Source organism: Rissa tridactyla, chromosome 1, assembly GCF_028500815.1.
Source record: "Rissa tridactyla isolate bRisTri1 chromosome 1, bRisTri1.patW.cur.20221130, whole genome shotgun sequence".
NCBI lineage: Eukaryota > Metazoa > Chordata > Aves > Charadriiformes > Laridae > Rissa > Rissa tridactyla.
The window spans coordinates 119967289-119994151 of record NC_071466.1 but is presented as its reverse complement, the minus strand read 5'-3'; positions in this window follow the sequence as shown (position 1 = coordinate 119994151).

Sequence of the window (26863 nt, the reverse complement as noted above, 5' to 3'; positions counted from 1 at the left end):
CACAGGGTCAGTTCCTTCACTCAGTCTTCCTGAATCATTAGAGCCCTGCTAGTGATTTTGTACTGGATTCAGGATAAATGTGTATTTCAGAGCTACTTTTATTTTCATCCATCTTTGAGTATGGGAAAAAGTCACCATAAAAGACTGTACTCAGAAGACGCAACTCAACAGTGTTGTGACCAAACACTGGGCCACTATTTCCATGAAAAAGTCCGTAATAATACCTGGCAAAGTAAAATTAAATGCTTAATTCTGCTCTATTTTTAAGTGCTAAACACAGAAATTGTGCTTTTTACATTTATAAACAAAAAATGTACAAAATGTACAAAAGCATTCCTGAACCGCTTCTTACTTATCCATGTTGGATTTGGGAATATGATTCCAAGTTTGAAGGATTTCCTTCTTTCCTATTTTCAACAGAGATACTTGTATCTACATTTGAGTGTCTTAACTGTTCATGTAGATCTTCCTTGGGGTGGACAATTTGACATATGTTACTCTTCTCAGTACTACTTTTATGTGGGAGGTGGACAGAGAAGATCTTCATTAAGAGAGTGACGGTAATGCCATAAAATCTCCTTGATCCTTTAAGCCGAACTCAACAACTGACAGAGTTCTTCTGTAGAGGAGGAGAAATTTTTAAGTTTGTCATTGACATAGGACAAAGTGAGGATCATCAGAAGCTTATATAAATTAACTCCTCAGCTATGCTAGGTTATTATGACAAACTAAGCGGTTCACCTTCACCTCAACACTGTCTAGGAGTCAATCCTGTATGACACATTGCTCTTCCATTTATACTAGCCAGAAGTCTGCCTGTATGCCTGCTGTTTACAGCTGCAAGATGCACGACATGTAAGATAGCTGGTCAAAAATTGGAAATATCTTTTGCAATAATAGGTTGACAAAATGTCAATTTTTCTGAATACACTGGTGCCAAACAATCTGGCTTGTACAACTGACTGTCTGTCCTTCCCTTGCCTCCACTTGTCACTTCAATAAATGATCTAAATTAGTTTCTCTGGAATTATTTTGTCTGTAAAATGATAATAGATGGTTTTCCTAAGTAGCAGCAATCTATGTTTCATGCTTTAGTATCATCAGTGAGTGCCCATCTGCATTAAAGTGTTTTAACCCAAGTGACGAGTTGTTAAATGTTAAATAAAATCAGCAATTTAACAAGATCTAAAAAAAAAATCAAACCAGAAACAAGACATCTGCCTTTATAAACTACTTAAAATCCATAATACTATGGAAAAAGCAACACAAGACAAAGCTACTCTTTCTATGAAAAAACACACACAACTGACCTAAAATGTATCATGTATTCAGTTTATATTCAACACCTTTTAAGAGTAAAGTTGATATCTGAGCTATCTCTTCTCCAAGGCAATTGTTTTTGCCAGCTGCTGGCAAAATGCTATCTCAGACTTAATCATCTGGTAAAGTTTACAAAACCTTGGCGTGACTCAGTTCATTTTGTGTGCGATCTATGTATTGATGCACTGCATAATCAAACTGGGACCTTTGTGGCAATGTCAAAGGGGAATCACCTTCTGGACAAGCCTGGGAGAACTTTGTTCAGTTGTCTCCATCTGAAGTCACAGAGCCAAATTCATCTCTCACAAACGGGCACAGCTCCACTAAATCAATAAGACAATCAAAGCTTTATAATTAGATCAGTACAACGAATAGCAGCAAGCCCAAGCAAAAATCTGCAATAGACTAAGGTCCAAATATATCCAGGGCTGAGTTTGTCCTAGGAATCATACATCTGAACAACTGCACTGAAGCAGAAATACAGAGCATCTATGGATCCTGCTGTTCTCAGCCAAAGAATACGAAGAGAGGCAGTCATATAAATACAGGAACATACTTCATCATCATCTGATACTTCAGCCTTCTCTGTCTAATCAGGAGAAGCATAGCAACCACACAACCCATTTCAAGCCTAAGGAACTCACTGGGTATAGGATACAATTTTATTTGCGGAGAGGTAATAAGTATTCAAAATTCAGTCTATCAAGACGTATCCATCAGACAATCCTCAATGTCTGCATGTTGGACACCCTTTTAAGGAAAGCTCAGCCACAGCTTCTGAATTGTAAGTTTTAGTGCAGAAATTCTGAAACCTTTCAAGAAGACTGCAAGTTGGTTTGGTTTGTGTTTCTTTTGGAGACTGGGGGAGAAGGAAAATACTGACACTACTAATCATGTTGTTTTGCGGCAGTTTAATTCCCCCTGGAAAAAAAAAACAAAACACAAAAAAAGAGTCTGATTTCAGAGAAGCTATCACCATATAAAGTAGGAAATTATATACAGAACTGTACATTCTGCACACAATACGCATTTTTGCTGCCTTTCTCTGTCAGGAAATACTCTCTGAATCTCAAAGGCATCCTCTGCAGAATCAGTCTTATCATGCCGGGAACTGCGTACTGATAGAAACTTGCTCTTTCCTTGATGTACAGAACTATGTATAAGAAGACGAACTTCCAGAGTTATGAAACAACTCTACACCCTGTGCATAGATCCAGGATGCTTTCACTTGCAATAACCAAATATAAGTTCCATATGGCAAATCTTACCCATGCCACGGCAGAGCAAGTGCTTTGGGAGCCCTGCAGAAGGTACCATATTTGAGGAGTCAGGGATCTCCAACAGATCGCGCCTGCCAGTATGTCATTAATATAATCTGTAACTCATAGTATCTTTGGGAAAGGAAAACTGTGGGTGGATGAAGTGGTGGAATGCATTGATCCTGACCGGGAAAGCATTCCACATTGAGGAGTTAGTGCTCCACAAGAGTTTTAATCTGAGCAGGCCCAGGCCTGTGCTGTGCTGTGCTGCACAAATCTCTGGGCAGCAGGATAACCCCAGCCTGGGCACTGTAACAGAGGGGACTGCAGGCAGCTCCCCTTCAGTGCTGGTGGCCATGCTTTTGTCTAAAAGTGCAGCAAGAAGTTCATCCTTTATGAATGCAGTTGTTTTCTTGTAAGAAAATTATTTAAAAGACCAAAAAAGAGGAGCTTCTCCTGAGAGACAGGATGTGTACAGCATAGTAGAGGCGAGATCTGCCCAGGGTCCGTCTGATGCTGTGCAAATCTGGGGTGCCCAAGGTCTGAAGAGACATAAGATTTATTTGCTCTCTGTATTCCTCTTCTTATTCGGTCATATTACAACAGCCATTTTAGTAAACTGGTTTTTTTCAGGCCTTCCTTATTGAGAACCAGAAAGAAACATTGCACCACCTCTCTCCCTCTTGTCCGTGCCCCACCCTGACAGTGCAGAACAGTAAGTTGCCCTGTAATGTATGTATACTGCTTAGTTCTCTATATACATATGTACATATTTAAGTTTTAGAAATGACTACACAAAAATAGTAAGAACAAGCACTTAATGCATATTCCACAATTTGCTTGAATTAATTCTCCTGAGGGATGAATTAAAGCATCCTCTGGCTTCTATGTTGGCAGCAAAATGCCGAAAGGGAGACCTTTATCAATAAAGCTTCTGCAGACTCAAAAACAATGCACCACAATGGATATGATAGAAAATCTCATTGCAAGTGAAACATTTCACAGCAGAACATTACTTAAGTATTATTTCTGCTATAAAAAGAATAGCTATTGATAAGAAAACAAACAGTAGCAAGTTGTACTGTGTTGATAATCTCATCTGAAAGTTCTTGAAAGCATGTTGATTATTCAGCACAAATTTCCTCAAAACCACTGCATTTTGTATTCTTAACCAGTGAAAAATGCTATATTAATACAGTTAAAACTACTATGTCTATTTGGTCATTTAGGCTGGATAAGGGAACAATGTTGACATCACGTGGAATTTGCAAATCGTGTTACATCCAAGGTATTAATACCACGACATGTTACTGTACTTAAAAGCAAACACAAGTGCTTTTTTTCTGTTTTCCAGGTGTGAAAATACCAATGCTACTCTAATATCAGGAAGAGACGAGACAGAAAATTAGTCACCTTGTGTGGAAACCTGAATAAGTCCAAGGTATATGATTTTGCTGAGGTACAGTAGAATTTGCAGCTTTCAAGGCTTGGCTTAAGAACTGTTGCTTGAAGGAAATTGAGACAAATGGGCTGCTCTGCCAATACCATTAAGATAAAAGGAAGTTTGTATTAAACAAGAGTGTTCCACTTAAATCAGGCATCCAGTTAAAGTGGGTCGTCTTAACCTACCCATCTAGCAAAAAGGCCACCCTGATCCTTTTCTCAGAAGTCTGGCTGATTTGAGCTGTAGCAATTTCTGTACTACAAATGTTCTGAGTTGATTTGGGCCAGCTGCACTGTAATCGAGGCCAAGAGGCATTAACTACTTCACTGCTGCTTCACCAACTTCTTGCGCTGTGCACAATTCGTCTCAAGTATGCCACCTCTTGTGACAAGATACAGTAGACTTGAAGTGCTAATGTTCCCGTGGAAAATTGTCCTAATCAGCTATTATATCGAAACAACAGGAAAAGCCATCAAAAGTAAAGGCTAATAAGCAGAAGGAAAAAAGCAACCGCATGAATTATTTTTCCCCTTTGAAGAGAAAAAAATGTTTACAGCTTTTCCAAAGTGCTAAGTTACATACTGAGACATATCAAGCCAAGCCTTTTATAAGCCTTTTAATTTAGGACGCGTAAGTGACGATACACGGAGTCACAGTGAGTGGTAGCAATTCAGTTCAGTGGGGCATCTCCCATGATTAAGAACTAATCAGCGGTCTCAGCTCTGATCCCTGCTTCATGTTCCAGCCAAAGGAATCAGGAGAGCAAAAGATCACTCTGGCACAATGTACTTCTATAGCTAGACGCTGTTTTGGAGATCAGCATGACAGGTCACCCACCATGAGGATTATACTTCCCCATATGAGTGGGCAATAGCAGCAAGGCAGGGACAGAGAAAAGGAGAAAGTGAGAAAGTTTCTTTCACGAACCAGCCAGCCGATGAAGGGCAGAATGAGAAACAAGGCTGATCATTTAGTTGGATAACTTGTCATTAAAGTGACAAAGAGATCAAATTTTTCAGAAGATCTGTATGCGTTCAATCAATATACATCTTCAACGTGCAGTGTCACCTCATGCTTTCCTACAATCCCACCTCACCAAGCCCCCTTTCTGCAATCTTCCTACTGAGAGCTCCCCTAGGTATTGTAACATCCCCAAAATATACCTGGAATATGAAGAAAGAGGCTCAAATATATACACTTTGGAGTATACTGAATTCCAAATATTTTTGCCTTCTGAAAAGTTGTAAGGTTTTTTCTAAGTGTTACCAGTGGAAGAGGAAACAGGTCATGTGAAGATTGTCTGAGAAATCTAAAACTTTTAAGAAGAAGCTGGCAAAGGTGTCAACCAAGGGATTACAACGGATTAACCTCACAAGTTTTCATTCTTCTCAGGTATGTGTGTGTCCATAGCTAGGTATCACAGACTGTCTATTAATAGAAGCCAGAGAATACAGTAGCAGATTTTTCAAGATATGTGGTTATCCTTGGCCACCTATGTGGGAGGAGAATCAATTCCCTTTTTGTATTAATCTTTCTTTCCTAGGAAGGTAAGCTTCCCTTTAGCTCTCCTTCCCACATTGTTAAAAAACACAGAAGGAACACACAGCAAGAAGTCTTTTAGCATATCAACATGCACACGCACAGGCACACACCCTTCATACTGGATTTCCACAACATACATTGAATTCTACCTATGTAACTGAGATAATACACTGCTACAGCAACCATTGACTGTGTAACTTCATGCATCTTTAGTTACTATCCTGGGCTTCTAGGAGATTGTCCAGCAGAGTACATCAGTGGAACAGTGATTTATTGTAAGTAGAGCCAAGTTAACAAGATGTTATCAAATTTAAAATTTCATTCCTTCCTCTCCATATGAACCAAAGCTTTTTAATTTTTTTTGTTCTATTAGCAGAAATCATTTGCTCAGTTATTTCTACAAATGAACCTTGTCTATACTTACAGCTCACACATAATTATTTTCTTTAAAACATTCAACATTCTAAACCAGACCTGTTTTGACAAGACACAACATAGTGGTTCCTGGAGACCTGAAATCCTCCCCAGAACCTGCAGATTGTTAGTATCTCCACTGAACTTGGTGACCTTGATGCACATTTTAACTCATAAAGTCAAGAGTTCAAATTCAAATATTTTGTTGAGTGACGACAGAAAAGGAATGCCTTTATTCAAGAAAGGGTTTATGAAATGCATACAAGAAATTTTTAAAATATTGCCTTGCATTAGCCAGTCCCTTGAATGTTCTTGCCAATAAACTCATTCAGTAGACTACTCACTGATAAAAGCTGCATGCATACAAGAGAAGCAAATGTAATTAGAATATGGAGCAACTGTTTATTATATTACCTTCAATCACTTCTTAATACACATCTGACTCTTACTAATAAGCCTATGAAAAACAACCATGGTGAAGGGAAATGAAAATGCCATTTTAAAGCATTACAATTTTATCACTTAGAATTAAAACGCACATGAACATGAGGTCAGCAGTGACTGCAGAATGAGAAACCTGTAAAAATGCTGCTTGGCCTATGTGAGTGTCAACAGAGGAATATGCAGTGAGCTCTGTAACAGCAGAACGTCTGCTGCATTTCTGTGTAGGGTCCGTTCTCATGATTTCACCTCCCCAGAAGGGGACCTCTTCTTTCAGTGCAAGTACTCTTAACACGTGATGCAGCTACTTCTAAGTGCAGCTGTGGAGCTCAAGTTCCCCTAAACAGACCTTGTCAGATGAAGCAACGCCTGCCTTCTCCCATACAGGTTGCCATTTGTCATCGTGCATCTACAGAAGTCTCTTATATTCTCAGCAGCACAATGTAATTTTTTCAGTTTACTGATACCCTTGTTAGGTTTTACTAGCCAGCAGACTTAAAGCCTAAGCCTTTTCTAACAACTGGCACAACATATACACATTTATTTTAAGACACATAATGCACGTATTTTAAAAAAAAGTGGAAAAAATAAAAATATTCTGCCCCCTCCCGCCCCGAGCAGATTGGTTGCTAAAAGAATTTAAAATCTTGTTAAGAGGAATTTATGCATGCAAAAAATACGCCTGTTATGTGCAGTATAATTAATCACCTACATAAAGCTCAAGGCCATCTGTTCAATATACAGAGAGAAAAAAAAGATGAGATGAGATAGCAGAAGACAATTATTGTGATAGTACTTAAGTATAGTTAGTGTGGCCATTGCAATACAAAGATTCTTGGTTAGTAGTACTTTGCAGAACATTTAGGAGAATATCCCCATACTTAAAAGGAAGCCTCACAGAGAATAGGAACATTTTTAGGGGAGCAAATTCCTAAAGCAATAATAGGCTCTGTTGCAGCTGCAATCAAATTCTATTTCTATTCAAAATGTTGACAAAACTTTGAGTCCTAAATTCAGCTCTGACAGTGATTACCTAACCACCGAACCTGTGCCTGCATTCCAGGACGTGGAATGGGTGGGGTTCACCAGAAACTGTCTCTCGAAACTTGCATTTTCTTTCAGTTTGACAAATTCTTTGCAGGTTAAGTACAAGAGCACAAAAATCAGTCCCGGTATATACAAAATATAAAATGTTACCAGGTGAGAACCCTCGATCCCACCTGAAGTAGTAAATTACATGCATTTTACAGAGAGGTAACACTTGGATTATTTGGTTGCAACCATTTTTGAAGGCTATTGGTCCCAACAGCAAGCACAGACATATTATCTTAGGGATTATTATTTGTTTGTTTGAGGAACACAGCTACAGAAAACATAAGGAAATTGAGAATCCAGTCTTATCTTCTTATCTAATCTTCTTCCAAAATGGTTAATTCATACCCTGAATAGAATTTGTCGTAACAAATTAATTCATCCACAAAGATTGTATTTATAGACTTGTTACCTAATACAGAATTTCTCAAAAACTGTATACAGCAAAACTGCTATTCCCATTACATAATTTGCTATTTCAAAGCACACATTATGCTTTTTTTTTTTTTTAATCTTCCACAAAAAAAAGAGTGCTCCACTGAACTTTGCTGGCAAAATTTTTAGTCAGTGTACATATTAATGTAATTGACATGTTGAATTGATACTTGAAACAGCTCACAGCTGGTAACTTGTCTAATGATTTTATTATTGTTATTATTTTGCATATCACACGATGCCTTCTCAGAAAGAATACTTTCTTTGCATGTGCGTTTTTGTTGTTGAAAAACTAACAACTGGTAGGTTTTTTAAGTTTCCCACGATAATTAATGACACTGATTTACATGTCTACAGTACATTACACAGACACATGTCAAGCTGTAATGCTGCTGAGAACTTAAAAGCTGTGATTCGCCCATCATTAGTACTGGATTTGCACATAACAGACACCAGCAGTAAAAATTTTTTATCCAGTTCAGTAATGGCAGGCAACACGACAGACTTTCTACCAAAATATCCTCTTCACATGATAGGGAATCAGCCAAGTTATTGTACGTAGTGGGAAGTCAGGCATCACCTGAAGTATTTCTAGAACAAAACCGAACTGACAGAGGGTGCTCACTGCAGACCAATGCTTTTGCGCTGTGTGGTTGCAGTACCTGTCACTTGGTAACCAGGAAACCGAAGGCCAAACTCCCTGTATCGTTGAGCCACAGCCTGACTTAAGCTGGCAAAGCATTCCAACACCAAAAATCTCCCCTAACCTTCATTTTGATGGAATGCAGCAAATCCATTAGGTTTACTTTTATCCTTTCCCATCTTACTATTTGTTTGCTTGTTTGTTTGTTTCAAGTCCTTCCTTACATCTCACCTTTATTTTTTTGTCTTTTCTAAACAAATGGAATAAACTTGGGACTTACCAAACCAGCTTGACAGACTTTTTTTCCTTAGTACAGTTCTTTCCCCTCTTGCAGAAAATTCATCCCAGTTTGGAGTAGTCCTAACTCTTTATTCAGCTTCCTCCTGTAAGATTTTAATACCTTTTCCTGAAAACCAAATAGGGTGAAAATATGAAAATAGGTCAGTCATCTTTGAGCTTGTATTTTAGAAATAGCAATCAGAACTTCTAGGATTTTTGTGGTATTGCTCTCCTCATTAACATCAGATCTCTCTTTTTCCTTAAGAGGCAGCTTGGGAAGAACAGAGTGTACTGGGTAAAGCACCCCTGAAGTCTTGCAGTTCCTTCCATGCATCTGCTCCTTTTGGAAATGTATTTTCTCATCTCTACTATTAACAATATCTTATTTGGGTTGCGAATGCTACTGTGAAATATTCACTTTCAAAAAAGAAAAATTAGTTTAAATAATTTTGAGGAAAATCAAGCACTTTAAATACTGCATTTCAAGCAAGAATTTTTTTACAAAAGGCATCTACCATCTCACAAATAAAACAGTATCTCTAAAAGCATGCAAACTAAATCTGGTGGGTGAGTCACAAAAAGCTTACAAAAGTGTGTTTTTACAGGTTTATATTTGAGACCAAAGTAAAGTTGACAGCTTCCTTTAAATTAAATTACTAAGTTAGAAATCATAGTATAAATAGTGCTTGGTAAAAAACAGCTTTCTCGACCCCTAGAAATGTTCAAAATTAGCGAAAAGAGATCTTATTCTCCAGCTGAATGAAACAGATCTATCAACATATCTTCCCTGCCTGTATTGCTCCAATGTTACATGGAACAGAGCACTTGACTGGGTTTCTGTATCCCATGCTCATGGCCAACTAACGTTTAGCGTGTAGCTAATAACCGGGTTTATTACTACAATAGGTAAGAAAGTACAAATTGATACAATATGAAAATATAGCTACACATCCATTTACACACTACTTTCTAGGGAGATAAAGAACTTTGCGCATGAGGCCAGAGACTAGCCACCATGAAGGCGTTTGTGAGCTACTTGTGCAAAGCACCCTTTATGACATTTGGGGCAAGTACAACGGGATCTGGGGGCACAGAGGCAGAGAGGTTATCTCTCGCCCCATGGCTAGAGACCCCCACAGGCTGACAAAAGCCAGCCAAAGCCTTCTTTTTGGTCTGCCGCGGTGACTCCTTGGTGTGTGCTAGGGCTGCCATGAAACAGCCTTTGGGCTGAGCAGGTCACGATGAACGAGCCACTGGGGCACTCCTCTGTGGAGAGCCCTTCTACCTTCTGGCTTTTCCTTGATTTTCTCTCATGCTATGCAGGCCAGTTATAAGGCACTCTCCCACTACACATACTAATTTATTTTTTGTAATAAGATGCAAAGGAAGAAGACATACTTGGGAAAAAAAAGTGTAGAAAAAAACCCCTACTAAATCAACACTGCTCTAGAACCAAGGACAAGAAGCAAATTACTGACACAGAATCATATAGGAAGAGATTGTGAGAAATCCTACTAAGGAAACACCTGCCCGAACTCCTTGCTTAAAGCAAAATCAATTGAGTTGTGCTTATCTCTCAACATAATTATCAATTAATGAGTTCTATGTATTTATAAGCTTCATTATTAGTATAATATTCTTCATTGTATTAACTTCTTTCCTAATAATTAAATGTTTGTGTACGTCCCCAAGGCTATTAAAAAGATACCCACAAAAGTAATTACGAGCACATTCACAGTCCCTTTTACCTCAGAAGAGATAAGAGATTTTCATGAAAGTGTCTTTAAGTTCATCACTTCAGTGCTCACTTTCAATTCAGTGCTCAAAACTTTCAATTAAAAAAAAAAAGAAAATTATTATAGCTAAATGGGCATTCCAGTTCTAGAAGTTTTAAGATTTTTAAAAAGGTAAACCAGGAGAGAATAAGGTTCTAAGAGGACATGAAATACTGAAAGAGAGAACAGCAGATACTTTTTTAAGCCAGGTGTGATGATGACAAGGAAAGTTAAAATCAATGGTAAAACATTGTAATGGGACAGAGAAGGCTTCTTGACCCCAGTGCTGGGTTGTGGACAAGAAATGAGTCACTCTTACAGGGAGCTTCTCTAAGCAGGAGTGATATATCACTTCCTGATGCAAACTGATCGAAATTTCAAGATGACCAATTTCAGCTTTGTGATATAAAATGGGACTTTAATTCTTTTGGTTTTGGTGTAACGTTATCCATCAGGCATAGCATTTGCTTATTGTCAGCCCCTTAATAGTCATTTTCAAGACACTATTGGAAGGGAGAATGCAGTAAGGAGACTGCCCAGAGGTACTGTTGTGGTTGGACTAGGGTTTTTCTCTTCCCTTTGTGTGTGTTTAATACATTCCTTGCTCTTTGTCAGCTCCAGCAGAAAGATTAGTTGCCATTAGTTGCTATTAGTGTTTTTGCCATCAGTCTGCCAGGGCAGAGCTCTCCTCTTTTGGTGCTTGCCTGTTCTTACAAGAACCCTGGGAGAGGTCACTCGCTTACTCCTCTCACTGATCAGACCTTTTGCAATTTAGTTACAGCAAAGTCAGTGCAAATGTCCTGGCAGTCCAGTGACAATATGGCAGCTGACAGGCTGAAGATATCTTTTGGGAATGGTATTTGGACTTGCTCCTCTACAAAGTCTGATTAATATGGGAAGTGAGTGAGGAAACAAATCCATTTGCAACAACTCTCACAGTTCTAAATCACTTCTCTGAAACCTGGAAACTGTAATGTGTAATTCTGGCACCAGAAGACTCTTTTTATTTTAAATTGAGGAGAAGGTGGACAGCTCTGAAAGTGTGATGACTTAATTATCTTTGCTGTCCCACAGGTCCCAAGGGATCTGTGATACTGGAAGTAGGTTCCACTGCCTTCCTTTAGGAGACAAATCCTTTTTGTCTTAGAAAATACGCATGCAGCCGTCAGCAAAGGGAGTGCTCACAAGATGCAGTAATGAGTGAGTGGTTCCAGTCAGTTGTGCCTTCATGCTGGTCGTTTGGGGGTATATTCTGTTCTCAGCCTTTTGAATTAAACTATAGCCTATCTTCAATTAGCACGGAAATGGACCCCCCAAAATACATACTGAAATTTAAAATATATCACTTTCAGTTTTGTTCCCCAAATGAATTTAGTCAGCATGTATTTACATTATATGTTCCTACACTCTGGTGTCTTTTCCATAGCAACTTGAGTTATTTAGGACTTGTGGTACAGTATATAATGTGCTGTGTGAAATATAATTTGACATAAAAATAGGGAAGTAGATACAAATCTTTTATTAACAATCTAACCCTCAGAATGTTCCATCAAAAATAACTGTATAAGCGATGGCATGAAAATTACTTGAGCCTATATAAAAGAAGAGCAACAATGCATATTAGACAAATAAGAGACTAACGCATCATAGTAAAACAGAGGTCAAGGACGATCTCAATTAGTAAAGCTTTACAACCTAAAGAGGATGCTATTGCCATTGACTACCAGCCTTATAATCCCTGTGACATAGTGAGATCAGAGGTCACATGGTCAGAAGATCAAATGCTTTAAATAACTGGTCTCTGTATTAACAGATACTTAGAAATAAAACTCAGTGTTTATATTCAAGAATTTATTTATGCAAGTATTACTGAATGAGAAGATGAGAAGACATGTAGCAGGACAAAAAAGACTATCAGAACTAATTACCTTTCTTACTGTAAATCAATCAATCAGTTATCTAGAGATTAGATAAAGAACCAAACTGAAATGCTGTGATTATAATCACATGGCCCGACTAAAGCATGCACACATGGCAGCCATAGACAAGAGAGGTAGACCAGTTCTCCCTGTCCATATTCTCTATACCTGAAGGTCAAACATGCAACATGGAACAAACCTGTGGGATCTTCTCCTTCACCGTCTTACTTCTTCCTACTGAATATTCTTATCAAAATACTTCTCTGAATGGTTATTTTCTGATCATTTTTGCTTAGAAAGAACCCTATAAATAACATACAAAACTTCCTTTTTCCCCCAAAACAATAAGGAAACAACAAATGCATGTCATTCCTAAGCAAATATATTCCCTGATTAAAAGCTGAGCAACTCAATCTGCTCCATTTATGTGTAGTTACAGCATCCAGATAGAATATATATGAGAAACCTGTCAACACTCAGATAGAGTGGGAGGCATATGGTATTATCACACAATTTCACTACATTTCATAACTAGGCATACACAACGGAGTCTAATGCCGATAGTAAAGACAACATTACAATTTTATTGGGTCGCCTTTTTCAGCACAGAAGCACCCACAACAGGAAGCAAAGCTGAACAACAGGAAATAAATTAAGACGAGGAAGTTTTAAAGATGTCACCTCTAGCCTGAAATACCAGATACCCCACGGAACCATAATATCAGATTTGAGTAATGTGGTACGCACTTCTCATTAAGCTACTTCTGCAGCCAGTAGCTTTGAACTATGTAGACCAGAGCCTGTTCTTCTATTCCAGCAGTTCTATGTTAAAAAATGTGTCCTTACAAACTCAGGAGGGAAGATGCACAACTACCCAAGGTCAACCAATCCAGCTGGACAAGGACAGCGGAAGGTAACAGTCAAAGTGATATACACTGGCGATACGGTAACTAAACAAAAAGGTGAAACAAAGCAGTAGGGATTCCCACACAAACTGAGTTACTCTCTTTCTCTTGGATTTAAAATTCCTTTTATATTAGATTATCACAAGGTTGCCACATTCTTCAAAGTTTGATTTCTTCTGAAGAAAAAGCCTATGAAGGGTCAAATGGTTGTTTATTTGGCAGTTCTTAAGCCAAGTGCTTTTTTACACTTAATGGTGTAGAAAAAAATATGGCTTGTCCCATGTACAAAACACTTTAACTGTTTGAATGGGAGTGGGAGGGAGGGAGATGCTATAGCTTCACTTTTCATCATGGTAGGGAGCATGAAAGAAGCATGTAGTCAATGAGACGTTTGCCCTGCTATTGTCTAATCTACATTACACATACAAGATTTCTACTGAAAATATATGAGGGAAACAAAGGATTTGGATGCAGCAAAAAACACTGCTTGGGATATGACAACAGAAATGCCTAATTCTTGAGTGCGTGGTGTAAAATTCTGTACTGGTTGAATGGTTCCATGAATCTTGGTCTACTCTGCATTTTTCTTATGATCTTTTAGGACGATGAAGATTTCAATTGATACAAAATTTTTGTTCTCAAGTCATCCTTTTGAAAATTAGGCTTACAATATCAGGTACTCTGATTTCCGTTAGTTCTCAGTACCTAAATACTTCAGTTATTTATAAAATTATTTACAGAGCACTATACTTTGCCAGTATTGTCACAATAATGTTTTATTACGAACATCCTTCATTCTATAATTCTTTTCATCAGAGATATCTTAAAATAGACTAACAGTCATATTAAACTGCACTAACCTCCATTACAGCAAGGAAGAAACCATGCTGTACATCACCAGCCTTCAAGGACAAATCTTCAAGGCTTCTATCTGTCCTAGTTTGAGCCCTCAACTTATCATTCATAATGAACTTTTCTGCCAACAGGCACAACTGTCAACAGGTGACAAATCATTGTATCAAGCGGCAATTTTTCATTTTTGTTGCTCCACTTTCCTTTCTGGCATCCTCTTATCGGATATATATTTGCTATGGAAATGAATGCGTTACACATTATCAGCCTTTCATTTCTCCAAATTCACTCTCCAAATTACACAATAAACTTTAGATTTTTGCTATTGCTTAACTACATTTTAAGCACAGACCCAGATAAGCAGTGTCTTCCAGATCAGACAAATACAGTGGGCATATATTGTGCAGGCAGGCAATTAGCTATTTCAAGAGCTCAAAAAACATACACATTTTGAAAGGCATGGTGTTGCTTTCTTCAGAAGAAAGAATCCTGGAGAAGGCTGTGAGCTGGAGCAGAAGGGTAACTTTGGTGTTCCTTACAGAAAGAACACTGAGGTTGGCTTCCAGGATGATCACAGATAATATCCTAGAAGAAGAAACTCGTGGTTTTTTTTTTTTTTTTTTTGAAACAATGCTACCAGAACCACAGCATGGTTGCCTAGCATAAAAGCACAGGTCTGGAGTACTAAATCATCTGGACTCTCTGGTAAGTCTCTGGCCTACTACTGCAACTGAAGGAACGAAGAAGTATAGAGGAAGGCTGATGATAGTTGCTCAAGATCAATAAATCAGCTGAAAAAAATTCAAAAGGCAATGGCACTCAGATCACACACCCAGAATGTCCTTGACACAAAAAGATGGGTGCATATGTACTTGTCTGTGATAGCGCTTGGTTCCTAATGCTTTTGTTTGTCTGTTTTAGACCATAAAAATTGTGTAACTGCTTACTTACAACTGAGTGTTCATCAAATATGTTCTGTGAATAGCCAGAGTAGTTAGGCTTTTTTTACTATTATTTTTGTGTGCATGTTTCTTGATTTCCACTCAATTCTTCCCTTGGTCATAGAATAATATAATCACAGAATAACCTGGTTAGAGCTGGAAAGGACCTTGAAGATCATCTAGTTCCAAACCCCCTGCCATGGGCAGGGACAACCTTCCACTAGACCAGATTATTCAAAGCCCCATCCAACCTGACATTGAACACTTCCAGGGGTGGGGAATCTACAGCTTCTCTGGGCAACCTGTTCCAGTGTCCCACCGCCCTCACAGTAAAGAATTTCTTCCTAATATCTAATCTAAAACTATCTCTTTAATTTTAAAACCATTACCGCTCATCCTATCGCTGCACTCCCTCATAAGGAGTCCCTACTCATCTCTCCTAAAAGTCCCCTTTAGGTACTGGATGGCCACTATAAGGTCCCCCCAGAGCCTTCTTTTCTCTAGGTTGAACAGCCTAAAGTCTCTCAGCCTGTCTTCACAGGAGAGGTGCTCTGATCATCTTTGTGGCCTTCCTCTGGACTCACTCCAACAGGTTCATCTCCTTCTTATGTTGGGAGCCTCAGAGCTTGACACAATACTCCAGGTGGGGTCTCACCAGAGCAGAGAATAGGGGCAGAATCACCACCCTCAACCTGCTGGCCACACTTCTTTTGATGCAGCCCAGAATGTGGTTCACCTTCTGAGCTGCAAGTGCACATTGCCGGGTCATGCTGAGCTTCTCATCAACCAACACCCCCAAATCCCTCTCCTCAGGGTTACTCTTGTTCCATTCTTCCCCCAGCCTGTATTTGTGCTTGGGATTGCCATGACCCAGGTGCTGGACCTTGTACTTGGCCTGGCTGAACTTCATGATGTTTGCACGGGCCACCTCTCAAGCCTGTCCAGGTCTCTCTGAATAGCAACCCCTCCCTCCAGTGTGTCAACCACACCACTCAGCTTGGTGTCATCTGCAAAGTTACTGAGGGTGCACTCAATACATATTCCCAACAAAGATGTTAAACAGCACTGGTCCCAACACCAACCCTTAAGGAATGCCACTCATCACTGGTCACCACTTGGACATCAAGCCATTGACCGCAACTGTTTGAGTGCAGTCATCCAGCCAATTTCTTATCCACCGAGTGGTCCATTCGTCAAATCCATGTCTCTCCAATTTAGAGATAAGGATGTCATGCGGGACAATGTCAAATACTTTGACAAGTCCATCAGCTGCTCTTCCCTTACCACCAACGCTGTAATGCCATCATAGAAAGTCACCAGGTCGCTTCCCAGGACCCCTGCAGCACAGTACTCTCTGGTCCCTTTGAAGTCCTATATCCCCGAACCTGCTGTACTTCCAGTGTGCCCCATATTGTACTGGGGAAGTTCCCCACAAGTGCTGAACTGTACAAACACTAAATGGCCTCTATCCAGCCTCTAACATCTATGAAATTTCATACTTTCTAAACATCTGTTTTCTGTTGAAGTGGAAATCTGTCAACAGGTTCAACGTGTATTTGGAACATACAAGGACTAGTAGACAGATGGACAAAGACAGACCACACATTCATACACAACGAATCTCCTTAGAAATCAAGTTAAAAATATTTCTCTTAAAGCTAGAATGAAATTCTTACTTGAGAGCAAATGAAAACGTTGTAATAATTCTCAGACATTTTTTCTAATCACCTCACTCCACTTGCTTTACTTTTCCTTAATAATTTGTGTGCTTACCTAGTACAGGCAGAAATTCTTCCAAATTCTTAGTTACTTTATTCTGAGACATGTACGTTCTCACTACATGCATTTACTTTCTGCTGTTAGAGCGACCTGTAGACTGGCTACACTTAGAAGGATCATTAAAGACCACATATTTTATCTAACTCTTCCACAGGTATGAGAGCGCCTAAGGGGGTAAGTGCAAGAGGATGCTCTTCCCTTTCACTCAAGTGGGGCAGTGACTGGGACACAGCTGTCTTTTTCACCACTTCAGAAATGCAAAGGCACAAGGGCAGCCTCAAATGCCTGTCTAAAGAAGTGGAGATAGCATGGTAGTGCTACGTAGACCTGACAGTTGCACATTTAGCAGTTCTGTTGAGCATTCCTCTGCCTGCCTATAGCTAAGCTTTGGGAAAACAGCAAGAAAATATTTAAAATGCATGCGTTGTTCTCATAAAAGAACAAAGAAAGGTGCACAAGCACCTTTTGAGGATGTACCCTATTATGCCTTCCCCTTCCATTAAATCCTTATTATCAAAACACAGCAACCTACCTGCCCTGTCCATTTCTCTCACAATCTTTGCAACGCCCTGGTCATACTACCACCATAATTTGAGGAATCAAAACCAAAAAGCACCCAACATTATTGTAAGAGATAGGACAAGGGATACCGTTAGCCTAGCATAGGAGTAAAGACCACATCCAGAACTACTTGTCTGCATGGGTGGTAGCACTTGTACAGACTATCTTAGACCACCATGGACAAACAAGACCAGAAATCCTAGTTGGTTTTGCTTAATTTTTATGTCTTGACATTAAGTGTTTTTAAGCGGATCTTTTTTTGTTGTAAAGATTAATAAATCAAGAAATACAGGTAAGCAATATCGTAGCATCCTTCAAATGCACTGGGCCATTATGCTTGCTGAGAAGACAAACAGGCAAACTGTTTCAGTGGAATGAAATACTAAATTTTCCACACTAAAGCTCTTGCTGCTACCTTGCAATGAAAGGGAGCAAGAGAGGGATGGAGGAGTGAATCAAAAGAGAATTCCACATATGATTTAATAACACATTCACAGCACATTTGCAGCCATTAAGGCAATCCTTCCTCCACAGGTACCCGAGAGATTACTCTAATGCTTCCACTGGGATTGTCAAGACTGAATCCCTGCAGCTTCACAGGACTATTATGCTTCGACTGTTTGCATTGTCGTCTCTCTCTCCTGCACATAAATGTAACTCTCATTACAGCTAAGAGAGTCACGTGGAAGCAGCCAAAGGAGAGAAAAATTGCAGAATACTGGTCAGATGAAATTAGCTGTTTACTCCATGCTATGCAAGGATTCATAATTTACAATTACTTAGTTGCTCAGAATTATGACTTTCAGAAGATGATCTACACCTAGGAAATATCAGCTGTCACCACATGATGCTGATGTGCGCATCTATCACTGAAAAAAATGAGTATTAAAAATGGAACTGATTAGTTGGTCCAGATGTGGCCCTTTCTGCCCCATTACTGAAACAGGAACAGAGTAAGGACTTCCTCAAAGCCAGCTGCAGCTGCGAGGACTGGGGTGGCTAGTCTGAGTGACAGGACTGGCACAAACACTCCATGGGACCTTAGTTGTTTCTCCGTGTCCCCTAAATCCTGTCAGCCTTCATTACTAAATGACACCGATCTGTGATCTTGTTGCTGAAGTTGCATCACAGTGTTTTTAACAATATCTCTGCTGTATTTCTGGATCCAGAGGTTTCTGACACAATGTCTAATGCTACAGTAAATAGAGAGAAACATACTGTTAGTGCCTGTGTAAAGGAAGGGCCGGCTTACCCACTCATTTCTTGCGTATTTCTGTTACACCTGCAGATTCTCACATACAGATACACACTATAGTTCAAATACATAGCTACCCAATTATGACAAAAGCATTGGAAACACCTTTTTTTAATTATTATTTCAAAACAGACTTTCACATTGATCAAATAGGGTATTAAAGGATATATTCTTACTCCCAAGTAAGCCTTTCAAAATGGGGTAATGTACAAGCTGAGATTTAGGGCACATATTGAATTCAGGATTAATAAAGCAAAGCAAACTACTCATTCCTCCCAAGTCCAACTCAAAACCTGTATTTTCCAGGCAAGACAAAGAATGTACATGGATCACAAATGAATTATTTCTACATACAGAAGTCAGGGCTTTTTTCTGCATGCTGTTGCTGGATGGAAAGCACATTTTTCAAAAGAAAAAAAAATATGTAAGAAAAAAATAAATGTATAAAAGCAGGCAGAACTTATTTATTGAAAGATCATAATTGGTCATATGCATGCATTCATTTAGAAACTGCCTTGGGCTTGCTAAATTATATATAAGGCTAACAAGGGATGAAATATGTGAAAAACACAGGTGATTTTTATCCTCAGAAGCTGAAAAAAATCCCTTTTTCACATTGCAGAAAGCCAAATGCACCACCAATATGGACAGAGCAGTTACAATGGATGTTAAGTATTATCACATATTAAAGAGCAATCCACACTTTACAAAAATTAGGTGGATAAATTGTTTTCCTCCCTTGGCCTAACAGAGTCAGAGCTAGTCACCTTTTAGAGTATGTTTATGAATACTTTCCCCACCTCCCCCTCTTTCTGTCATACACACACCCACACACAAAGAAGTCAAAAAGCTGAGGCAGCTTGAGTGGCAGTCAGTTAGGAGATATTATCTGGGGACACAACTAGTGACCCAGGATCAGTTGTGGACATTAACCTAGAGTAATTGACAGGCATGCGGTTTAAAAAAAAACAAAACTATTTAATAGTCACAGAATACTCTCCGATAGATCAGAATCACATTGCAATACTGATGTAAATAAATTACATTGCAATTGCTGATGTAATACTCATGGAAATTATATTTAGGCAGGAATTTATTTTTCTCAGTTCCATATTGGGGCTGTGGTCATATGCAGTCTTTTTTGGTTTTTTTTTTGTTTTGTTTTTTATTTATAATTCTTTTCCTAGAAGCAACATGAGAAATACATCTTAAAAGAAAGGAATTAAATACGTTTGTGCTTAGTTGGCACGAGTAGCTTGTTACCAGATAGAGAGCCTTTCCCTTTTTGGTTTCTAGGAATTAAGATCAGTCAAAAGGGAAACAAGCCACTGCCGCCCTGCCCGGGTTTTCAGTGCTCTATGTGAAGCAAGGTAGTGCCTTCATTCTGTTTATAATAGCCAAATGCTGATGTTCAAAGGAAAAAAACCAAACAACCAAAACTAAAATCAGCCAATGACGATATCATGATTGCCAGCTTTAGGAGAGAACCTAGAGAAATTCCTGGCTCTGCACATCACATTTGTGCCGTATTTCCAGGCTCCCTTTCCCTCTACTTCCTCAGCTGTACACGTGCAGAAACTACACATGGGTGCATCTTAATCCACATGATAGTCTTCAGTTAAAAAAAAAAAAAAAAAAAAAAGAGAGAGAGAGAGAAGAAAAGCGCTCTGAAGACTTAAACATAAACGTGACACACTTCAGTGATTTATCAGAAAAAGATAGTCTTGTCAGAAAAGTCATCAGACCCAGGGAGAAGACACTGTTGATGTTCTGCTTAAAAAAAAAGAGGGCTTTCATCAGCAATCCAGTCAGGGTGTGTGTGGCAAGGGTACAACAGAGACCACACACAGACTTCTTTTAGGAATAAGCGGGGAGATAGAGGTAGCATAGAAAGACCTCCTCGCGCTAGTACCCTGTACAAGAAGGACTTTTTCTGCTTTGCCTCCACACTGCTCCATACTATCATCCCTTCAAAGAATATGAACCCAGACCTTACAGACAGAGAGTTTCAATGCCGTTAGCAGCACAAGGTCTAGCAGAAGGTGCTGGGAGCTGAGTGACATTTAGGACAGACTCAATCCCACCCCAGTGGTGCGCAGTGTGAGAAAGGCAACAATGTGGACCTGGCTGGCTAGAAACTGTTCATACTTACAATCCCTAAGAAAATTAAAAGTAGCAGCTAGAGATCAGCAAGACCTTCTAGAATCTAATCCATCTTTTGTTAGTAGCACCACTTCTGAATTTTACAAATATTGTAAAGCCATTCTCAGTTTCTATAAGTAGCCCAAGAGTTTCTTGTAGGTTTTTTTTGCATTGCATCTACCTTTTGAGAGTGTTTGTTTTTAAGGCATTTATCTGATCTCTTGAGAAAAACATTAAAGAACCTGCAATGCAGTTAAACATTACTTCTCACCCACAATGAAAAGCACATGCATCATGATTTGTTTGATTTCAGTGAGCTCTAAATAAGACTCTTCTATGCACTTATTTAAAACAAAAAGCAGACCAATCACTCCACTCCTATAGCACCCTATATTGAATAAGAAATCTGTACCATTTGGTTGCTGATGCTGCATCTGCTACTCATTTTGCTGCTGCTACTCAGAAATTACAACTTCTGGTAAGGTTTGTGCACAAAATGCTTGGCATCAATCATTTTCTCCCCCTACCCTACATTTCACAGATTACCCCCATGACAGAATTAGTGTTCATCCCCAGACCCCCAAACTGCACCATATAGTAAAGTTCCTTCCTGACCAACTCTGAAATATCTTGACTTCAAATTCTGCTTTTCAGTGTGGAGGGATTCCCTGAAGAATTAAGGAATGGGGTTCTAAAAATTCTTTTCCATTAGGAGACAATGAAATACACATTTCTTTTCAAGACGTAAAAAAGCATTTTTTATTCTGATCAAATGTATTTCAATTATATTAAAATGCTTAGCATACTGCTTTGTTATATAAACCCCAATGTAATTTTATAATATATTATTTATGCAAAGAGATTAAATTATTCTGCTGGATGTCTGAAATGTTTAAGAGTAGAATAGTAGAATAAATTCCGTCATTGCCTCCACTCATATGCCTTTTTTTTTTTTGGCACCTGTCAGGGACTGCAATTGTTTTGAAGCAGTTGTTTTGGAAAAGTATTTTCCAAAAGTTTGACGAGATTCAGTGGTGACTCCATTTCATATTAACTGAGGTTGAGGTGAAATATTCTTGAATTTTCACAACATGAGGAGAGAAGTGCTGCTGCATTTATTTGAATGTGCCAGTGAAGTATTGCAGCGAGGAAACAATTCTGATCAAGCAAGACTGAACAACTTGTTAAACTACTTCCTACAGAATGAAAGACAATGTTCATAATTTTAAAAGCCAAGCAATTCAACTTTTGCTAAGATACAAGCTTTCATCAATTAAGATAGCTGCACACAGATACGTGGATCAAAGGCAGTGCAATGTATGGTTAATCATTAGTATTTTTAGATTTCAGTGCATTGCTTTCCAAGATCAGAGGGACAGATTATTGAACAAAAATTATTACTCCAATAAGGCCACTTTCATTCTTGTTCTGTCAGCGGCAAACTATTTTTTATTGACTCAACATTTATGTTTTTTTATCAGCATGTAGACTCTAGCCTGAGCTAGCAGGTACTTGCTCTTTGTATTTGTGCTCTTACACAGATGCCATTTTTCAGAAGTAATTTATGTTAGACTATATTAATCCTAACATTAGCATTTTTCAGAGTCCAAAGACAATGTGGAAGGAATAATGTTAAAAAAAAAAAAAAAAGAGACGATTTATTAGAGCTCCAGCAGTCTAAACATCATTTTAGAACAAGAACATTTAGAGAGCTCCAAAACCTTTTGTTGGTAGGGAACCAAATTATGCTTCTGGCTATGCTGCTGTAAACTTGAGGAGACACTAGATTAGAAGTAGTTTAAGCAGGTGTCTGCCTCCATGAGAGTAAAGCTTAGCACCCCAACATGGAAAGAGATAAAAGTAATACTCTTTTTGCTTTTTTAAAAAATAAAATATTAGATTTTTAGTTGTCTGATGTCTTGTACAGGAAAACTATACTCACAAAATGCAGATGGAAAAATTTCACAGATAGACACTACTGTGAAAAGTAATTTTTCCTTGATATTAAAAATTACATTGTTGACATTTTTTTTCCACTAAACTCTCTTTTGGGGATCGTTGTGCAATTATCCAAGTCACAGAGATGTCTTTTTCAATTTTGTCTTATTTTGCTGAATGGGTATCAAACATTAAAACATAGAAATCTTGCCATCAAAATTTTCCACACAAGCAGGCAAATTTAACTACAATACTAACTTCTGACTACTGAAAAGGATTTCTACCTCAGCCTTAAGCATGTATTAGCTTCATATAATACCTTTCTTTCTATTATAAAAGATGTATTTAAAAAGTAAGCCTGAAGTCCTGAACAAAGCATACAAGTATTTTAAGGCTCTGGAGAGCCACCGCTGATCTGTGGGCAAACTGTTAGCAGGAGCTGTAATTCATCTAGGGATCACAGTTCCTATCTAAAGCACTTCCCGAGGCAGTCAGCCCTGAGGGGGTGAAAAACAGGAATAAGCTCTTCTGGATGAAGCTGCAGAGCAACTAACAGCAGAAATACAGTCTCAGCCCAGTAAATCTCTTTCCCACACCTCCTTCCTTCCCTAAGGAAAAAAGGAAGAAACTCCTAGATCAAATGTGAATGGATGACAGGAAAAATAACAATTAATGGCATCTTAACAATATTTTTTTTTATTCTCTTCTTTTGGGACACCATTTCTAGGGACTGCCTATCAAAATACCTGTTGTATTTCTCACTGGAAGATAAATTCACAGATTTTTTTTTTTTTTTTTTTTGTGACTTCAAGAAGTACTAGCAGTACCTTATTTTAATGAACATTTCCTAGGTTCTTAAAAGCTCCACAGCAGCCTTTGGGGAGAAAAGTTTCTTCGTATAAACAGTTATGTTACTCGCAGCGCTGTATCCATTTGCACAATCACTGTATCCAATCAAGCAAACAGAGCCAACTAAGTGTAAGTCTGATCGACTTTGGAGATACCCGATTATTTTCTAAATGGAAAATGGAATTTATTTCATCACTGCTAAATAAGAGAATGACCCTTTTACTCTTGTCTTAGCAAGAGGCAGGTATGCCTGTGGGACAGGCTGCCCATTAGGCAAGGCAGGAGGAAGACTGGAGGCTGGAATCCTTCCTCCTCTCTACCTGCTATTTGATCTCGAGCAAGTCACTTCACACCTCTGAGCTTCTCTTTCAAAAGTGTTCAACCCACTGTTTCAGAGAATTCTGCCCCTTGATATCAACCAGATTAAGGAGCCAGCAGATCCACACGTGGCTGTCCCGCCAGGTCTAGTAAGCACAACGCTAAGGCGTAGCGCAGAATAAGCAAGGAAACATGCTCTCTCCGAAGGTGAGAGGTGAAGAGACTCTACTCTCACCACTTGAGAGAGGCAAGTCCCAGGATACTGCAGCCATGTAACGCTGCATTTCTAGGATTTGCTGTAGAGACAGTTGTTTGAGGTTAAGCTTTCAGAGGACTCTGTATGGGCTCCAACTGCATCCTCCCTGTTGGGGGTTTGGTGGTGGGAGCTCAGGGAGTCAGTGCAGCCCCAGGGAGCCACTGGCCCCTATAGCACCCTGACACACTTTTTATATGCTTATATGGCATGCAAATATAGCAAAAACCTGTCATCACTTTCATACTCAAAATATTTCCATGGGACCTTCACTTTTAAGGCAGCTGCAGAGGAACTCAGAAAATTCAAAGGATATTAGGCTCTCCTAGCCTGATCAGTGTTGAGCTATCAGTTCACAACACTTTAAAATTATTTATTGCCAGCAGACAATATTACAAAAGACAACGGAATGAATAACTTACTGATTGCATTATTTTACATCATTTTCACTCACAAACCCATTTGTTTTCACCTGAATTTTTTAAAGCCGTCTAAATTCTTTCCTCTTCTCTCCAAAATTAATTTTGATAAAGCACTGGTTTCCCATTCACCACTTCTGCACTGCCACTTCCCCCCTGTGCGGCTGAATGATCAGTGACCTTCTGAATGCAGCCATCACCGTGTCAACTGAAGCACTGAAAGAAACATGGCTTGTGGCAAACAATGCGATTTTTTCCCAACAGAACATGAGTAGTGCTTATCAGGTAGCTGTGAAGTTTCTTTGTAAATGCCTATAATGAGCCTGCTACACGTCTCTCGTATTTGAATGCCACATATCCATGATTGCAATGACATTTTGGATAGAAAGCGCCCATGTTAGCAGACTCAGCAGGGCTTTGATCTGGATCACACATGCAATGTCAGCCTACTCACAACTATTTTGGCTATGAGCATCTGGTGTCCCTAACGTGCAAATATGGAGACTTCTGCCCCTCTGAGAAAACATCTGTGTCTCAAAATGAACAGCACACCCTGAACCAGCTTGTGAAACTGAAGTGATAAGATATACCAGCCAACCACTCTGCACAGAAATCCATCCCAACTCCACACGGCGGTATAAAGCCAGAGGCTGATATCAACATTTTTTTTAAGAATTAGTATTAGTCCAATTTCCAAACTGACACCTGGTTGCAAAAATTAGGGCACATTGTGTACAGAAGGGTGTAATCAAGCAAACGATAATACACTGTGCAAGATTCATTAAAACAAAAGGTATAGACACCCAACAGTTGCACCTCACAGCAAGAGCTGTTTCATACCAATAATCTTCCCAGTTTAAATATAAGGAAAAAGATAGCAAAAAAAGCTCATATCCAGCAAAACGTGCTGGTGTGTACACACTAATAAACAAGCAGAAACAGTAGTGATTCTAAACTAAAGAACACAATTTGGTAGCATCCGACATTGAGGCTTACAGACTTGCCCTGGGCAAATCACAGTAAGCTTTCATAGTATGACTTCATAGGACATCTTAAATCCAACACTTTTGATTATCCAGTATTAGAATACTAGTCACAAGACAAAAGCTGATTTTATGAAGCTGCTCATGACAATTATAACAACAAGGAATTTTAAGAATAGTTTAAATGAAGGACAATAAATTGTCTCTGTGAACATCAATATGGAACTTTGCACTCAGAAGGGTCACACTAAAGAAAGTAAAAAATGTTTTCTAGGAGAAACTAAGACAAGCAGGATAATCATGCAAATACTTAATAAAGCACATAGGAACAGGCCAGCAAGAAACCATTCTAGCCGGCTGAGCATTACACGGGAACATTTTCTTGGAGAAAACTAAGTTGAAATGACAGCACATGTTATGCATAAAGAATACTGTAATTCTTTTAGTGGGTGAATAGTTATTTCAACTTACTTAGAACCAAGGACTGAAACAGACACCAGGTTACTGACTATATTAAACAGATACTAGAAACTGCACTTCTTGCCCTTGACAGTTATTTAGCGCTATGACACAAGTAGGAAGTAGGAAAGAAATAGGAGAGAGGTACTCTGGTAGAATGGACCAAACTGGAGGACTTATCACTAATCCCAAATAACAAATGATATGGGCTCACTCTGCAAGGCACGTGTGACACTGGCTCCATGTGTTTCGAGAGATCCGTCATAGCCCCTTCCTACAAGTGGAAGGAGGGCATAAAACCTAAGCAGCTCTTCAAAAATCAGAAACAAATTGAAGAAAATCAAAGTGATCTTACCCCTCCCTCCTACGGCCCCCCACCCCACGCCCACCCCCACCCCCCCCCCCCAAAAAAAAAAGGAAAGAGAAAGATATAATTAAAAAGTACCAGGAATGGGATAAAGGGTCAGATATTGTCAGAAATTTCTTCCACATTATTTTTGCTTCTACCACAAAACCTCGAAACATCCCTTTTTCTCATTTGTTTCCACTGGCATAAAAGTTGTGATTGTGATCATCTGCCCCCACTTTTGGCAGGGGGACTGGGGAAAAAAGAAAGTGAGAAAGCCTGACTTCAGTGTATATATAC